Below are 15,000 nucleotides of genomic sequence, written 5' to 3'. Positions count from 1 at the left end.
TTGTTTTCTTCTTTATATTAAAAAAAAAAAACAAAAAAAAAAAACAAAAAAAGAAAGAAGAAAAAAGGAAAGAAAAACAGAAGAAAAAATAATAGACATATTAATGAGATATTTGACGAACGCGTTTGTAAGATACGGAAAGAAAAGAAAAGAGAGAGAGAGAGAGAAAGAGAAAGAGAAAAAAAGAAAGAAAGAAAGAAAGAAAGAAACACGGAGTCTCACTTTGCACTTAAACTGGTAACGAGTCTTTTTCGAAGAGTACCAAGATGTTTTTCTTTTCTCTCTCTCTCTCTCTCTCTTTTTCCCTTTTCTCTCTTTCTCTCTCTCTTTCTTCAGCGGCACTTCACGATGGGTGGACGTTTCTTAACGAGACGAGTGCGTGGAATAAACGTTTCTCTCTCTCTCTCTCTCTCTTTTTCTGTATGTGTGCACGAGAGAGAAAGAGAAAAAGAGAGAGAGAGAGAAAGAGAGAGAAACGCCTGGTACAATTAACTTAAAATGCATTGGCCTGATTGAGAAAAGGTTCGTCCGGCCGTCTGCCAGTCTGTCTGTGAGCATGTCTGACAACGGGGGAGCATGGCCGTCTGAATGAGCCTTGGAATGCGCCACCCCACACCATCACAACCACCACCGTACGCTACACCACCATAACCATCTTCAGTCTTCTTTGGTGTATTCCACTTTATACGCAAACACGTATACCTACCTGGCTCCCTCACCCACGCCATATATAGGGCTGTCTCTTCTCTTTCTTCGTTTCTTTCTTTCTTTCTTTCTTTCTTTCTTTCTTTCTCTCTCTCTCTCTCTCTCTCATTCCTTCTTTATTTCTCTTTCTTTCTCTCTTTCTCTCTTTCTTTCAGAGGCGCGAGCGTACCTTTCGCCTATCCAAAATCCTTCGACCGATTGAGGCGACGTGCCGCCTACCGAAAAGCAGGATCCTTTTGTCGTATATCTTTGCCCTCTTTTTATACATTCTCTCTCTTTCTCTTTCTTAATAAAAAAGAGAGAGAGAGAGAGAGAGAGAGAGAAAGGGAGGGGGGAGGAAGGTCTGATTTTTGTCCAGAGAATTGGGAGAAATGGAAGAATCTCATTTGTTTCGTCTGTATAGTTTTCAACAAAACTCAATGATTTCCTTCATAATGATTATTCGTCTTTTATGTAATTTTTCTTTCTCTCTTTTTTTTCTCTTTTTTTTTTCTTTTTTTCATTTAACGATTGATAATTTAAGAAGAAGAAGAAGAAGAAGGAGAAGAAGAAGAAGGAGAGAAAAGTACAGAAAAGGAGGGATAAATAAAATCGAAAAAAAAAAATAAGAAAAAAAAAGAAGAAAGAAAGAGAAAAGAAAAAAAGATGAAGAAAGGAGAAAAAAATATTTATGAACTTCGAACGATAAGAAATGATCTCAACGAGACTTCAGGAATTCTTATTCCTCTTGATTTCTTGGAATGTATTATTTAGTAATCGTTTCTACGAACGAAGTTTCAATAATTATGTCGTAAAAAGGACAAGACCTTTACAGTTCCGGATAAAAGCATAAAATTGCAAGTTTCAACGTTAAGGTACGACGTGCTGATTAAAAATTATCGCCCGTTTTCTAGAAGAGAGGTCATCACTTGTCTTCTCTCTCTCTCTCTCTCTCTCTCTCTCTCTCTTTTTTCTTTTTGTTTCGTTCTCCATTATCTTATTTATCTCACCGAGGATCCCTGCTTCTCCCTCCCCTCTACCCCCCACCCATCCAACCCTCCTCCCAAAAAGCTAAACAAGCCGTACACCGTCGTACAGTCGACGCCAACGCCGTGCCCGTCATCTCTCGCGTGTCGAGTTTAGCCGTCTCGCAGAAAGTTACCGGACGAATTAAAAGTTACTCGCCACGTAGGACACTTCTTTCACGATGAATCTCGCCGCGAAACCGAGAAACTAGGCTCTACTTATCAAGAAAGGGAATATGGCCGGAAGATTCCAAGAAGTTACTCTCATTCTCGAAAGGGACCAAGGAGAACTTTCTTGGAAATGCACTTTGGGGGATAATATTCCTTGTGAAGAATATCTTATACTCTTACACACGCATATATATATATATATATATATATATATAATTTTATATAATGCTTGTGTATATATGTGTGTTATTAATCTTATTATTAACCCGTTCATTGTTAAATTACAGAGACTTATTGGCTTCATTGAATTTACGTGAAGGGATAATAATAATAATAACGATGATAATAATAAAAAAGAGAAAACAAAATGAAGAGATATAGAAAAAGAGAAAGAAAAGCCCACAAATATTCTTCCGTACACTTCAGAATCATACTTTTTAATTATCATCCCGACGAAATCATCATCGTCCTCGTTATAGGAAAAAAAAGAAAGAAAAAAAAAAAAAAAAAAAAGAAAAGTACTTTCTAAGGAGCGTCGCTCCTTTTTCTCCTTCGTTTCCTTTTTTTTCTTTTTTGCCTTTTCTTTCCTTTTTTTTCCCCCGCAAGAGATTACGTCGGAGGATCACAGAGGAAAACATAACGGCAAGCTAATCAATAAGAATAAGAATCGCTACCGGGCGTCTTTGTGCAGACTCTTCGATCTTCGAGAATCGATTCTTCTTCTCCTGCCCTCCCCTTCCTCCTCCTCATTCTCCTCCTCCTCCTCCTCCTCCTTTCTTCTTTTCCTTTGGCGATCTATACGTACTTATACATACATACGTACTTATTTACGTACGTACGTACGTACGTACATACATACGTACGTATCTACGTATACATACATACATACATACATACATACATAGATACGTACATACTTTACATAGATATCTTACATATATGTATACGTATGTATACACGATTACGGGCATCGGCATTCACGAGGCTCGGTCACGAAAGGGGGCCGTGACTCGCGACGTGATTCGCACGTATCGTTGGCCCCTCACGATAATCCCAATGCCAGTGAACTTTCGATCCTTAAGGGAGGAGGTAGAGGAGGAGGAGAAGAAAAAGAAGGAGGAGGAGGAGGAGGAGAGCTCCAGGCCTCTGTAGAAAGAGAGAGAGAGAGAGAGAGAGAGAGAGAGAATTCTTGCATTGTCCGCTGAATCCGTCCCATCCCACCCCAACCCACGACCCACCTTCTTCTCAAACCTCTCGGCATATTTCTTCTTCTCTCATCGGGGGAAGAAGAAAGAAGAAAAAAAGCACGCACTCACACATAGACACACAGATACACACACACACACACAAATAATAGGGAACACTGCGAAATGTTCTAACCGGTCAAGTCATCGATTTTTATGGAAATGCAAACGGAACTAGATCGTTAAGAGCATGACGATGTACGCGCCTAAAACTAAAAATAGGGACAGAGAGACGGAGAATGTTAGAAAGAAAGAGAGAAATTCACAATTAGATTTAACGATATTATTCTATGTCACTTCGTTCGTATTTATGAAATTTTTCTAAAACTATATCGTCAATGAGATATAATTAGATCGTTTTAAATAAAAAAAAAAAAAGAAAAAAAAAAATTCGCCCTTTATATTTCCATTGTCGATTTGCGCGCTTCTCGATCTTTCGATAATTTCTTTTGATCTAAATTACTGACTCGTCGTATCATTATAGTTTTAAAGGACAGAAAGATTTAAAGGTAGATAACGCAACTTGACTGATTTCCTTTGATTTTTTTGTTTCTTTTTCTTCTTTTTTCTTCTTTTTTTTTTTTTTCATCCTTTCTTTCTTTTATTCTTCGTACGATAGAAAGAAAGAAAGAAAGAAAGAAAGAAAGTTAAAGAGATTAGAAGTTAGTAATAAAGAGCCGATATAGAAAATCGTATGTAGTTTAACGGAGCTTCGCGCGACAAGGTGGAGAACGCGTGATTTGGCAATGCACGAGAACGCGCTGCCACCCGGCCGCACTATAAAAATCTTATCGGCGATCTTTCTGCCGGTCGACTGGGGACGCTTAATATTAATGTCTCCTCTCTCTCTGGCGGTGGTATCCACGGATCCTATGCATACCGGGTGACTCCTAACGAAATACCAAATAGAATTTATTCCCATTCCCGACGACATTTTCCTTTTCTTTTTTTCATTCTTTTTTCCCTTTTTCTTTTTTCTTCTTCCTCTTCTTCTTCTTCTTTTTCTTTACTTTATCTCTTTACGATCGTATCGTATCGTGAAATTAACAATATTCGATTTAATGTCGTTTACTATCCCAACAATAATCCTCGTTCTAACTCGTTTAAACGCAGATATATATATATATATATATATATAGAGAGAGAGAGAGAGAGAGAGAGAGAGAGAAAGAGAGAAAGAGAGAGATGCCAAATACTAATATCTATGAAATTCACTTAAGCCTATGATGAGGATAACTATTCTTTGAGTATGATGACCTTTGCGTGTGGCAAAGATCTTTTTGCTTGCGAAAAGTCTCTGGGCGAGGTGACTCCGCAATTAGAGGTAAAAGTCATGGAGAGTTGCGATCGAGAGGTGAGGATCGATCGATCCTATGGTCCCGCGAATGAAAGCTCGCGATCATCCATCTCTCTCTTTCTCTCTCTCTGTCTTTTTCTGTCTCTTTTTCTCTTTCTCTTTGTATCTATCTATCTATCTCTACATTCATCTCTCTCTCTCTCTTACTCTTTCCATCTTATTACTGTTAGACGAGTCGGAGGCGTTTGTGGGAGTAAATGGAAAAAAGATAAAAGAGAAAAGGAACGTGAATAACCTTCCATTCTGGACCGAACGTTTTCGATCTCTCGATTCGAAGTAGTTTACATTCCATGCGTCTTATCTGCTATCAGCGGAGCACGGCGAGGTCGCATAATTCGAAGCTCGCGGTACGTTAAAATTCATCTTACATATTCGCATTGGCTTTTACCATTCTTTTAACGTAAACGAGACGATAAAACTAAGAAGTCAGTTCATTCCTTATATTTCTTTTCATTTATTTCTTTCTCTTTTTCTTATAATATCTTCTTCGTTTCTTTATCGTTCATTCTTTCTTATTCGATAAATCGATACATAGTTTCGGTAAAGATCACCCGTTATAATATCAATGCAAGGAGAGAACGTTGTGGAAAGAATCTGTGTACCAGGTACCCGACGAAACGTCTTGTATCTACCGGTATAACGTATGAACACCATGGACCCAAGATAGTATAGGAGTTTAATTGGTAGTAATATGAATCCACGTAATATAAACCGCCATCGGTCTCTCGCCAGGAGAGCAACAAGGAGAAGAAGGAGAAAAGATAGTGGTGGTGGTGGAAGTTAAAAGGATGAAAAAAGAAAATTAAGATGAAAAAAAGGAAGGAAGGAAGAAAGGAACGAAAGAAAAAATTAGAAAAGAAGGAGAGATTGTCTTCACCTTTGTATAGGCCCATATCTCTTTTTGCATTATAAAATACGTATATACATATAAATATATATATATATATATGTGTGTGTGTGTGTGCGTGTATGTTAGTATATATGGAAAATATATAAGGAAAAAAAGCTTTCGAAGGAGTTTTGTTCCTTGACTTTCTCGAGTTTGGTGTCGGGCATCCCTTTTACCCCTCCTCACCCCCTTTCTCTCTCTCTCTCTGTCTCTTTCTCTCTCTCTCTCTCTTTTTCTTTCTCTAAGAGATCGCTAGAAGATAAATACTCTCTTACGGAGAAGAGAAAAAGAGAAAAGTTCTCCTTCCCTATTTCCTTCCTTCCTGGGCGTTTCTACGTCCTAAGGGATATCAACACAGTACCGGCACCACCCAACCCCAGTAGTATTTTCTCTAATGTATTCACAAATCTTCGTTCTAACGCGGCGTTATCATTCTTCGAGCAGCAATCCCCCACTCTCCCCCTTATATCTACTTCTCTTCGTCTTAGCCACCCTCTACCTTCTTACACAACGTCGTTTCATATAAACGAAATAGTATGTGTTGGTGCGCACGTCCGTCTCCCTTTTTTATACTCTCTCTCTCTCTCTCTCTCTATCTATCTATCTATCTATCTATCTATCTATCTTTCTCTGTCTTTCTCTCTCTCTCTCTCTCTCTCTCTCTCTCTCTCTTCCCACCCTACGTTCGAACGAAGGGTGGAATTCATTTCGCGGCCCAACGCCCTCGTCTTCTTTCCAAGAGCTGCGTCGTTCGATCGCTTCGATTATCCTTACCTTATTCCTTCGAGTTTACTCTCTCTCTCTCTCTCTTTCTCTCTCTCTCTCTCTCTCTCTCTCTTTCTATCTATCTCAAAGCCCAGTCGTATCCCGAATCACCCTTAACCCCCACTCACCCATTCACCCTTCCGCCCATCTCCTCTTTAGTTCACCGCCCTCAAGTTCGATCTAAAAAGCTTCTTCTTATACTTTTTTCTACGTCGATCTCAATTTTCTATTCCCGTTTGAAGGCACCAACAACGTCGTCGTCGTCGTAGTCGTCGTCGTCGTCGTCGTCGTCGTCGTCGTAGTCGTCGTCGTCGTTGTATCGTATCACTTACATACATATATATATATATATATATATATATATATATATATATATATATACATACGTACGTTTGTACTTAAATATGTATCTTCGACAACGATTATTCGGATGTTTTCACGAGATACTCTTCAAATTAAAGTAAATTAAGTCGATTAAGTAATTTTGTCGAAATTAACTATAGTACGATTCATCCGTGATTGATCGTCAAAATAATAATATCTATTATCTCTTATATGTATGTACATGGGCGTGTGCATTTTCTTTTTATCTCTCCTTGTTTTCTTTTTTCTTGTTTATTTATTTTTTTTTTCCCCCTGATTATTACCATTCAAATCACTGAATCGAAATTAACGAAATAATACATTCCGATTCTCCGTTCGTTATAATAATAATAATAATAATAATAATAATAATAATAATAATAATAATAATAATAATAATTTATTTATTTATCTTTCATATACGTTCGCGCGCATGCGTATATTTTCTTTTTCTTTTCCTTTATCTTCTTCCTCTTTTGGTTCTCTTCCTTTTTTCTTTTTTATTCTTTTAAGATATTGCCGAGAAAAAAAAATACCCGATTGAATTCTACGATCAGGATCAAAAATGAAAGGAGCTTATTCACGATATCGATAAACGTTCGCCATTCCTTGACGAAGGTTAGAGACAAACGAAGATATCAGAGGGAAATTCATTCGTGATCTTATCGCGCCCTTTTTCTCCCTCTTGTCCCCGATCTCTCCCCTCTCCAGCCTTATGATATTCCAGGATAGAAGTAAGAATATCCCAGTGGGGGTTGTGCCAGAGTGCCATCCCACGCGGTGCGGAGGGGTTCGAATTCGCGTCGTCATTTCGGGATATGAGATTTCGAGAAAGAGATGGAAAAAGGAGAGAAGGAGGAGGAGGAGGAGAAAAAGGAGAAGGAGAACTCGTCTAAGGAGTCCCGCGAGGTCGTATGTAACGTAGCGAGAGTGGACTCTATCTCTCTCTCTCTCTCTCTCTCTCTTTCTCTCTCTCTTTCTCTCTAACACGCTTGTCTATGTATGTTGGTATACGTACGAGACGTCGGAGAACATTATTGGATTCTGAGCATTCCCAAAGTTATTAAAATTCGAAGCCAGACGTTGTAGAATAAGGGAGAGAGCCCTTCGAGAGAAGGGCTAAGACGTTCTTCCTACGGAATATTAAACTTCCGATAGGCTGCCCTTCTTTTAAAGAAAGGAAAAGAAGAAAAAGAGAGTGAGAGAGAGAGAGAAAGAAAGAAGAAGAGAAAGAAAAGAACAAAAATATACCTTTGTCGCGAAAGCCAACCCTCGCGTTCGTCATCGTGCGGTTGGTTAACGACGTTGATAAAGGGACAGGATAAAATGAGAAAATTTGATCTTTTGAGGAAATATTTTAGAACGAAGGCTATATCACGATTGATGGATTTAATACATTTACTTATACATATATATACATACATACATACATAAATATATATATATATATATAAAGTTAATCGCATAATATCTATCTGTGTATGATGTATTCTTCAACGATTCGATTTATTTAACAAAAAAAGAAAGAGAGAGAGAGAGAGAGAGAGAGAGAGAGAGAGAATGAGAAAGTGAAATAAAGAGAAAGAAGGGGAGAGATAGAGAGAGAGAGAGAGAGAGAGAGAGAGAGGGAGAGAGAGAAGTATGAAACGATCGATGACACCGATTCTTCGTATTATAAAACGAAATCCCATTATCGAAGGATGACCGATCGATCATTAGGATTTTAGCTATGGTAGTAGTAACGTAACGAAGCACCAATGAAAAGTGATCTTCGTCGTTGGATGGTAAACACAAAAGGCGAGAGTGAAGTGCGTAGAATTTTCAAGAGGGGTTGTAGTGGCTTGTAGGATGATGGAGAGGGCGGAATAGGAGGGAGGAGGTGAATGTTGAAGAGAGAGAGAAAGAGAGAGAGAGAGAGAGAGAGAGAAAAGAGAGGGATCTATAGAGATAACCGATAATAACAAAAGTCGAATTTTCAGGGTGGTCTTTTCAAAGTGTTCAGAGGGTGTGTGTTTCCGAGCGCGCGCGCGCGTGGGAGCAAATATAGAAAGATCCCCAAACGTAATCTGTATAATCGTGCTAACCTAACGTCTCTCGTATAGTCATCGATCATACTTCCGACAATAAAGTTAATATCATTTCTGCGGAGAGCAATATGGCCGTCATGAGATTGACCGTCGTCCAACGTAAATCTAGAAGCAAATCTCCCTCTCTCTCTCTCTCTCTCTCTCTCTCTCTCTCTCTCTCTCTCTCTCACTCCCCCACCTCGCACCTTATCACCATCCTCACCTCTCACCCCTTACTCGTCCCATCGTTAGTATCGCCTCAACGATATTTGTTTGTTTTGCGTGAATATGATGAAACCTCGCACGGATTTTTTTTCCTTCCTTCGTGTTTTTTCTTCTCCTTTTTCTTTTTTTTTTTTTTTTTTTTTTTGTTTGTTTCTTTTTTATTTTTTATTTTTTTCCCTCTGTTTCGTACACGTGTACGGGAAGAAGAGGAAAAGAATGATATCGCGAGAAGAAAATCTGATGTCGAACCATTCGACGGGGATTAGGAGACGACTCGTTCTTACTCTTTTTGTTTCTTTTTTCTTTTCTTTTTTTTTTGTTTTTTCTTTTCCTTTTTCTTTTTTGTTTTGTTTTTTTTTTTTTTTTTTGTTTTCTAAAGGAAAAAAAGAAAGAAGTCGATGTCACGTTGACACATACAAAGTGGCAACAAACGAGGGATCGAATCGACGTATTGAAATCTTTCGTTCGTTTAAAATTAGGTTGGTATCATTGCTTCGTATACGATAGATCTAATTTGACTTATTCTTCGTCTTCCCCTTGTGCCCCCCCCCCTCTCTCTCTCTCTCTCCCTTTTGTATTTTATTTTTTTTTTTCGTCCTTTTTTGCTTTCAATCGTTTCCAAGGATCATCGTCGTATCACCGCCCCTTGACGAAATCCATCCTAATCGATCCCATTCGTTCATAGGTAAGATACCTACTCAACGTAACTCTCTCTCTCTCTCTCTCTCTCTCTCTCTCTCTCTCTCTCTTCACTTTCTATACACACAAATCAATTTCCCCTTTCCACGTGGTTATAACTGAAAGGTATCGAAGTAAAAAAAGGGTGTGCGATCGTTAGAGATGAATACATGTCGTCGTCATTGTTGGGTTTCTTAATTTTTCCTTTCTTTTCTGTTTCGTTTTCTTTTGTTTTTTTTTTTTTTCGTTTAAAGAAACAAAAAATTTCTTTTCGTTCGTATCGTTTTTCTCTCCTTTTCTTCTTTTTGTTCGTTTTCATTGTTCCCTTTTCTATTTTTTCGTTGTTGTTTCTGTTTCTTTTTTTTCTTTTTTTTTTTTATTTTTTTTTTTCTATCCTACCATCAATATTATCCTACACGATATCGTAACAAAATGCGCGGACACAGAATCGTAAGTCGTCGTAAACACCAAACACAAAGTTGTTCTCACACAGAACGTAACAGCCAGTTAATTTCTTTCACCTTTCTTTTCTTTCATAAAGGACTTCGAGGACTGATTTACGAGCAAACGTTCGAACTTTCCTTAGCATTAGATTTCGATCGAGAGAAGTTGTCTTCGCCGATCGTTAATTTATTATAGTCATGATATTTACGATCGTTACCATTCAATACGTAAAGAACTATCTGCTTGGTAGCACGTTGGTAGAACTATCTGGCAATAGCAACACTAGTATAAAATAGTAGCGACGATAAGATTAGTCTGAACCAACGTTAAGCGAGGAAGAGAGAGAGAGAGACAGACAGAAAGAGATAGAGAGAGAGAGAGAGAGAGAGAGGAGACGCTCGCTTGAACTTACCACGATGAAATACCAAGAAATAAGATAACGTCGTAATAACGATAAGAATTTTTCATACCAATTCAATATTTAGGAAGTAGATACTTAAATGTATACGTAAAAGTATCCATCTTACCTAAATATATACATACAAGACTATAGAATTTAAAAGTTATATTTATCCGAACGATTTCCCCTTCCCCTGTCTGCCACTTATCCAAGAACAAAAAAAGGGAAGAAAGAAAGAAAGAAAAAAGAAAAAGAAAAAGAAAGAAAAAGAAAAAGAAAGAAGAATCATCGATTTTCACTCATCTAATTTTCAATTCTTCACTTACCTTTGCCACTACCCCTCCGCCTCTACCCACCCCTCATATCAGCATCTCCCTTTTTTTTTTCTTTTTTTTCTTTTTCCCTTTTTCTTTTTTCTTTTTTCCTCTCCGCGTAGTTCGCGCTCGCGAGCACGCAAACAATGGCTTCGTTAACGCCGGAACATTTCGAGCCGAAGCTAAACAAGATTTATATTTAAGACGGAGAGTAAACAGTTTCCTACGTACTACGTACGAAGTACCAACAAAAATACGGACGAATAAAGCTTCAAGGATTACGCCTACGTTTATATGTGTGTATGTGTGTGTGTGTGTGTGTGTGTCTATCTCTCTGTGTGTATATTATATACACGTGTTATATATATATATATATATATATATATATATAAAAACTGTGTACATATATATATATATATATATATATACACGTAGGTAGATATATAAACATGTATATACGTTTACCCGTAGTTACGTTAGAGTGTACGAGCTCTTTCGCGAATCGCGTTTGATTTTTGCTCTCCTGCATTGCTGTTCGCCGGTCTGGAAGAAAAGCCTTTAGAGAGTTTTTCCGCCTGGGAAAGTCACCCCGAATATTCTGCGTCCCTGAAGCAGAAGGTAGGCCCTATCCAATCCACTCTTTCATTTCCGTGATTGCTGTTTTAAATAATTGCATATCTATACCTCTTATATTCCTATATCGATCTATCTATCTATCTATCTATCTATCTATCCATTCATCCATCTATCTATCTAACTATCTCTTGCTCTCTTACTGTGTTAATCGTAAAAATCCAATACTGCGTGTACGTTTCGTTGGTCCGGCTCGTTTGTAGAAAATACTTCGAACGCTCTCTGATCCCTACTAGCCCTTTTTTATCTTTGAATTTTTTTTTCTTTTTCTTTTTTTTTTTTTTTTTTTTTTTTACGAACTTCACCTTTTAAACATCGAATCTCCCTTCACTCCCACTCGCCCCCATGGTCTTCGATAAATCCCGATTTTTAATTAACTCGTATCGAGTAAAGAGCTTTCACGTTTGGCTTTGCCAAAAAAAATTTCAAGAGAGAGAGAAAGAGAGAATTGGACATCGAAAGAACAGAGACAAAGAGAAAAAGAGAGAGATGAAGAAATTTACGTTCTGATAGTTTTCAACGAATAGAACTTGATGTATATATTTTATATACATTGCTTTAACTCTAATCAAAATTCATTGGAAATATACGATCGACAATTTACGGTCTCTCTTTATCTCTATCTATCTATCTATCTATCTATCTATCTATCTATCTGTCTATCTATCTAGCTGTCTATCTCTCTCTCTCTCTCTCTCTCTCTCTCTTAATTTTTCTTCCGTGACTTTGACACCGTCATGCAAACAGGTGCCACCATGTTCCAAGGTATCTAAATTGAAAACGGCAAATGGATGATTGTCTCCGTCGTAAAACTCTATTCCAATGTGACAACCGAGCTATATTTATTTTCTTAACACGGAAATCCGCCAAAGGAGAAGAAAAATTCATTTTTTTTTTTTTATCTTCCTCCTCCAACCCCCTCTCCATCCCACGCAACCCACCCACCCTCGACCCGTTAAGAAAGATTGCTTTTTTTTTTTCACTTTGACAAAGGGATAAAGGAGAGTGAAGGTAGAGATTCGATTAAAAAATTCGTCGATCCGTGTCCTTCATAACGAGTTTCCTTTTTAACGCCCTTCGCAAAAATCCAAGGAGCCATTGGAAATTGGAAGCTCTTCTCTCTTTTTTGGCCGATAGAAGGGACTTTTTATTGGGTATTTTTTAACGAGAGCTCCCTCCAATTCCACCCCAACCACCTTCTCCTCCCCGCCTCCTCGTACCCACATTGCCGACGGGAAAAATATCATATTTCGCTAAAGGCGGCCCATTGCTCTCCTTTCCTCTTCCAACATTCTCGTCCCTCTATATTTTCTTTTTTCCTTTCTTTCATTCTTTCTTTTTTTCTTCATTTTTCCTTTTCCTTTTCTTTTTTCTCTCTTTCTTTTTTCCTTCTCTTCTTGTCCCCATCCCCACCCCTCCCTTCATTGCTTTAAATCCCCTCGAAGAGCAACGAGGACTTTCGAATCGATCGATGGCTTCTTCTTTCATATTCTATCTCTCTCTCTCTCTCTCTCTCTCTCTCTCTCTCTCTCTCTCTCTCTCTCTTTCTATATCTTTCCTTCTCATTCTATACTCGATCACCCTCCATTGTTTCCACGACCTTTTGCGCGACCCCGTACGATGACGAAAAATTTGTGGAAAAATTTACATTCCACCCCTGGCATATTCTATCTCGCTCACGCGTATATACATCCATATACTTACTTATACACACACACACACACATATATATATACTAATGTAATACATAGTTACATAAAATTCTCTATAAGCTCTATCCGAGTCGTGGAAAGTTGTGAGGACGGAGGTACGCTCGTCTTATTTTCCTGGCGAAGGGATCACAAATCCAAAGCCGTCGTCGCCTTCCACCTTCTTTCTTCTGAAGTGAAGAAAAAAAAAATATATATATATATATATGTGTGTGTAGAAGAAAAAGAAGAAGGAAGGGAAGAGAATCGAGGAGCAAAGGAAGAAAAGAGAAGAATAGTAAGGAAAAATAAGCGATCTACGAAGGGGGATGTTGGTTGATCGAGAACGACGAAGGATGAGGAATGGAAGGAGGTACTGGTGGAGGAGGAAAGAGAAGGAGAAGGAGATGGAGGAGGAGGAGGTGGAGATATCACGCGGTGGCGGCTGTCGTGATTCGTGCGAACCGGCCCTTACGATTCGAAATCGTTCGGGAGAAGCGGCCAGGAGAGACAACAACGACGCGAAGTGGAATGAAGGAAAGAAAGGAGAGAATAAGATAGACAAAAAGAGAGAAAGATAGAAAAAGAGAGAGTGAGAGAGAGAGAGAGAGAGACGAAGAGACGGATAAAGAAGGGAGACCAAGAAATAAAGAAAGAGAGATGGAATGAGAGAAAGAGAGGCCTCGAAGCCCGGAGTGCTAAGCCCAATGCGAGAGAGTGGCCAGGCTAAAGCCAAGGCAGAAAGAAAGGTTTTATCTGCTCGCAGTTATTTATCGCTTTCCGTTGTAGCGCTGGCGTCGGGGCACGACCAATCAGAAGTCAGTATCCCCGGGTACCAGTCCGCGCCATCCGCATACATTATCGTGCGGAGCCTCGGCCATTGTCTTTCCACCGTTGTAAATCACATTTTATTCCCTCGCTTACGGTTTCGTTTTATTTATTTGTCGGAGAAACGTATCGCTACCGTACTCGCTGCCAACGCGAGATACACACGTATCGAGGAGAGGCGTGCACGTACTTACATATACCTACCTATATTTATATATATATATATATATATATATATATATATGTATGTATGTATGTATATATATATATATTACGTAGATACGTTTGTATGAGAGAAGGAACGTGGTAATACGCACGAGACTGTGTTCGAAAAGTCCAGCTTCGCCTCTCTCGACCACAAAACGTGTGAGGGTTCGAGGAGATGTAGAATGAGGTGGACGAGAAGTAGTAGAAGGAGGAGGAAGAGTAGAAGAAGAAAGAGATGGAGGAGAAGGAGGAGGATGTTGAGTAGGGTAGGGTAGTTTCTCCTGCAACTCCAGGATCAGAATTCAACGGGTTAGATTTTTATTCTATTCACGGAGACTGCGAACGTCCCATTTTGATATCAACGAATTTTCTTTAAACACACGAGAGATTTCAATGCGACGACAGGCGATCAATCCTTCTCACATTAATAATCCTTCTCACACGTAAATCTCGTTATAATTGATCATCCCACGTAAGAATTGTTTCTTTAGAAATAATTTAACTTTACGAATGAATAATTTCGTTGAGATCTTTTTTGCCCCCCGCACCGCTCTGCCCCCGCTCCCCCCCCCCCTCCCGTCAACCCCGCCATTTGGACGCGCAAGTTCTTTTCTTTTTTCTTTTTGTCTTCCTTTTTTCTCGCTTTTCTTTTCCTTTTTTTTTTTTTTTTTTTTTTTTTTTTTTTAATAACGTCGACGTCAATCAGAAAAAGAAAAAGAAGAAGAGGAAAAGAATTGCGGCGAGATTTAAGAGAAAAAGAAAGAAAACACTCAAGAAAAAAAAGAAGAGTGGGGAGGAAGATAGAAAGAGAAGAAAATGCACGCACTCTCTTTGAGAAACTTTCTATGAGCGTTTTATGAAACGATTCGTATGTTTGTAGAGAATTAAATTAAGGGAGAAAGTTTTTTTCTTTTCTTTTCTTTTCTTTTCTGTTTTTTTTTCTTTTTTTCTCTTTTTTTTTCAATTAGAAAACAAAACAAAACAAAAAAAAAGAAAAGCAAGAAAAGAAACAAAATAAA

At 38.5% G+C, this 15,000-nt stretch overlaps 1 protein-coding gene and 1 long non-coding RNA gene across 21 annotated transcripts in view; one reads left to right on the top strand and one right to left on the bottom strand.

Moving 5' to 3' along the window:
• Positions 1-15,000, top strand: part of LOC124425069 (zinc finger homeobox protein 3) — a 399,866-nt gene that overhangs the window by 349,651 nt on the left and 35,215 nt on the right. The window lies entirely within an intron of this gene.
• Positions 1-15,000, bottom strand: part of LOC124425070 — a 34,607-nt gene that overhangs the window by 1,201 nt on the left and 18,406 nt on the right. The window contains exon 3 of one of the 2 annotated variants that reach the window (XR_006942417.1): positions 13,014-13,137. The exons of the other annotated variant lie outside the window; for it this stretch is intronic. This is a non-coding gene — a long non-coding RNA (uncharacterized LOC124425070). The remainder of the gene's footprint in view (positions 1-13,013; positions 13,138-15,000) is intronic. 2 annotated transcript variants of the gene reach the window in all.

Source organism: Vespa crabro, chromosome 6, assembly GCF_910589235.1.
Source record: "Vespa crabro chromosome 6, iyVesCrab1.2, whole genome shotgun sequence".
In the NCBI taxonomy this organism is placed as follows: Eukaryota; Metazoa; Arthropoda; class Insecta; order Hymenoptera; family Vespidae; genus Vespa; species Vespa crabro.
The sequence above is the reverse complement of the archived record's forward strand: the minus strand, read 5'-3'. Positions and strand labels throughout refer to the sequence as shown.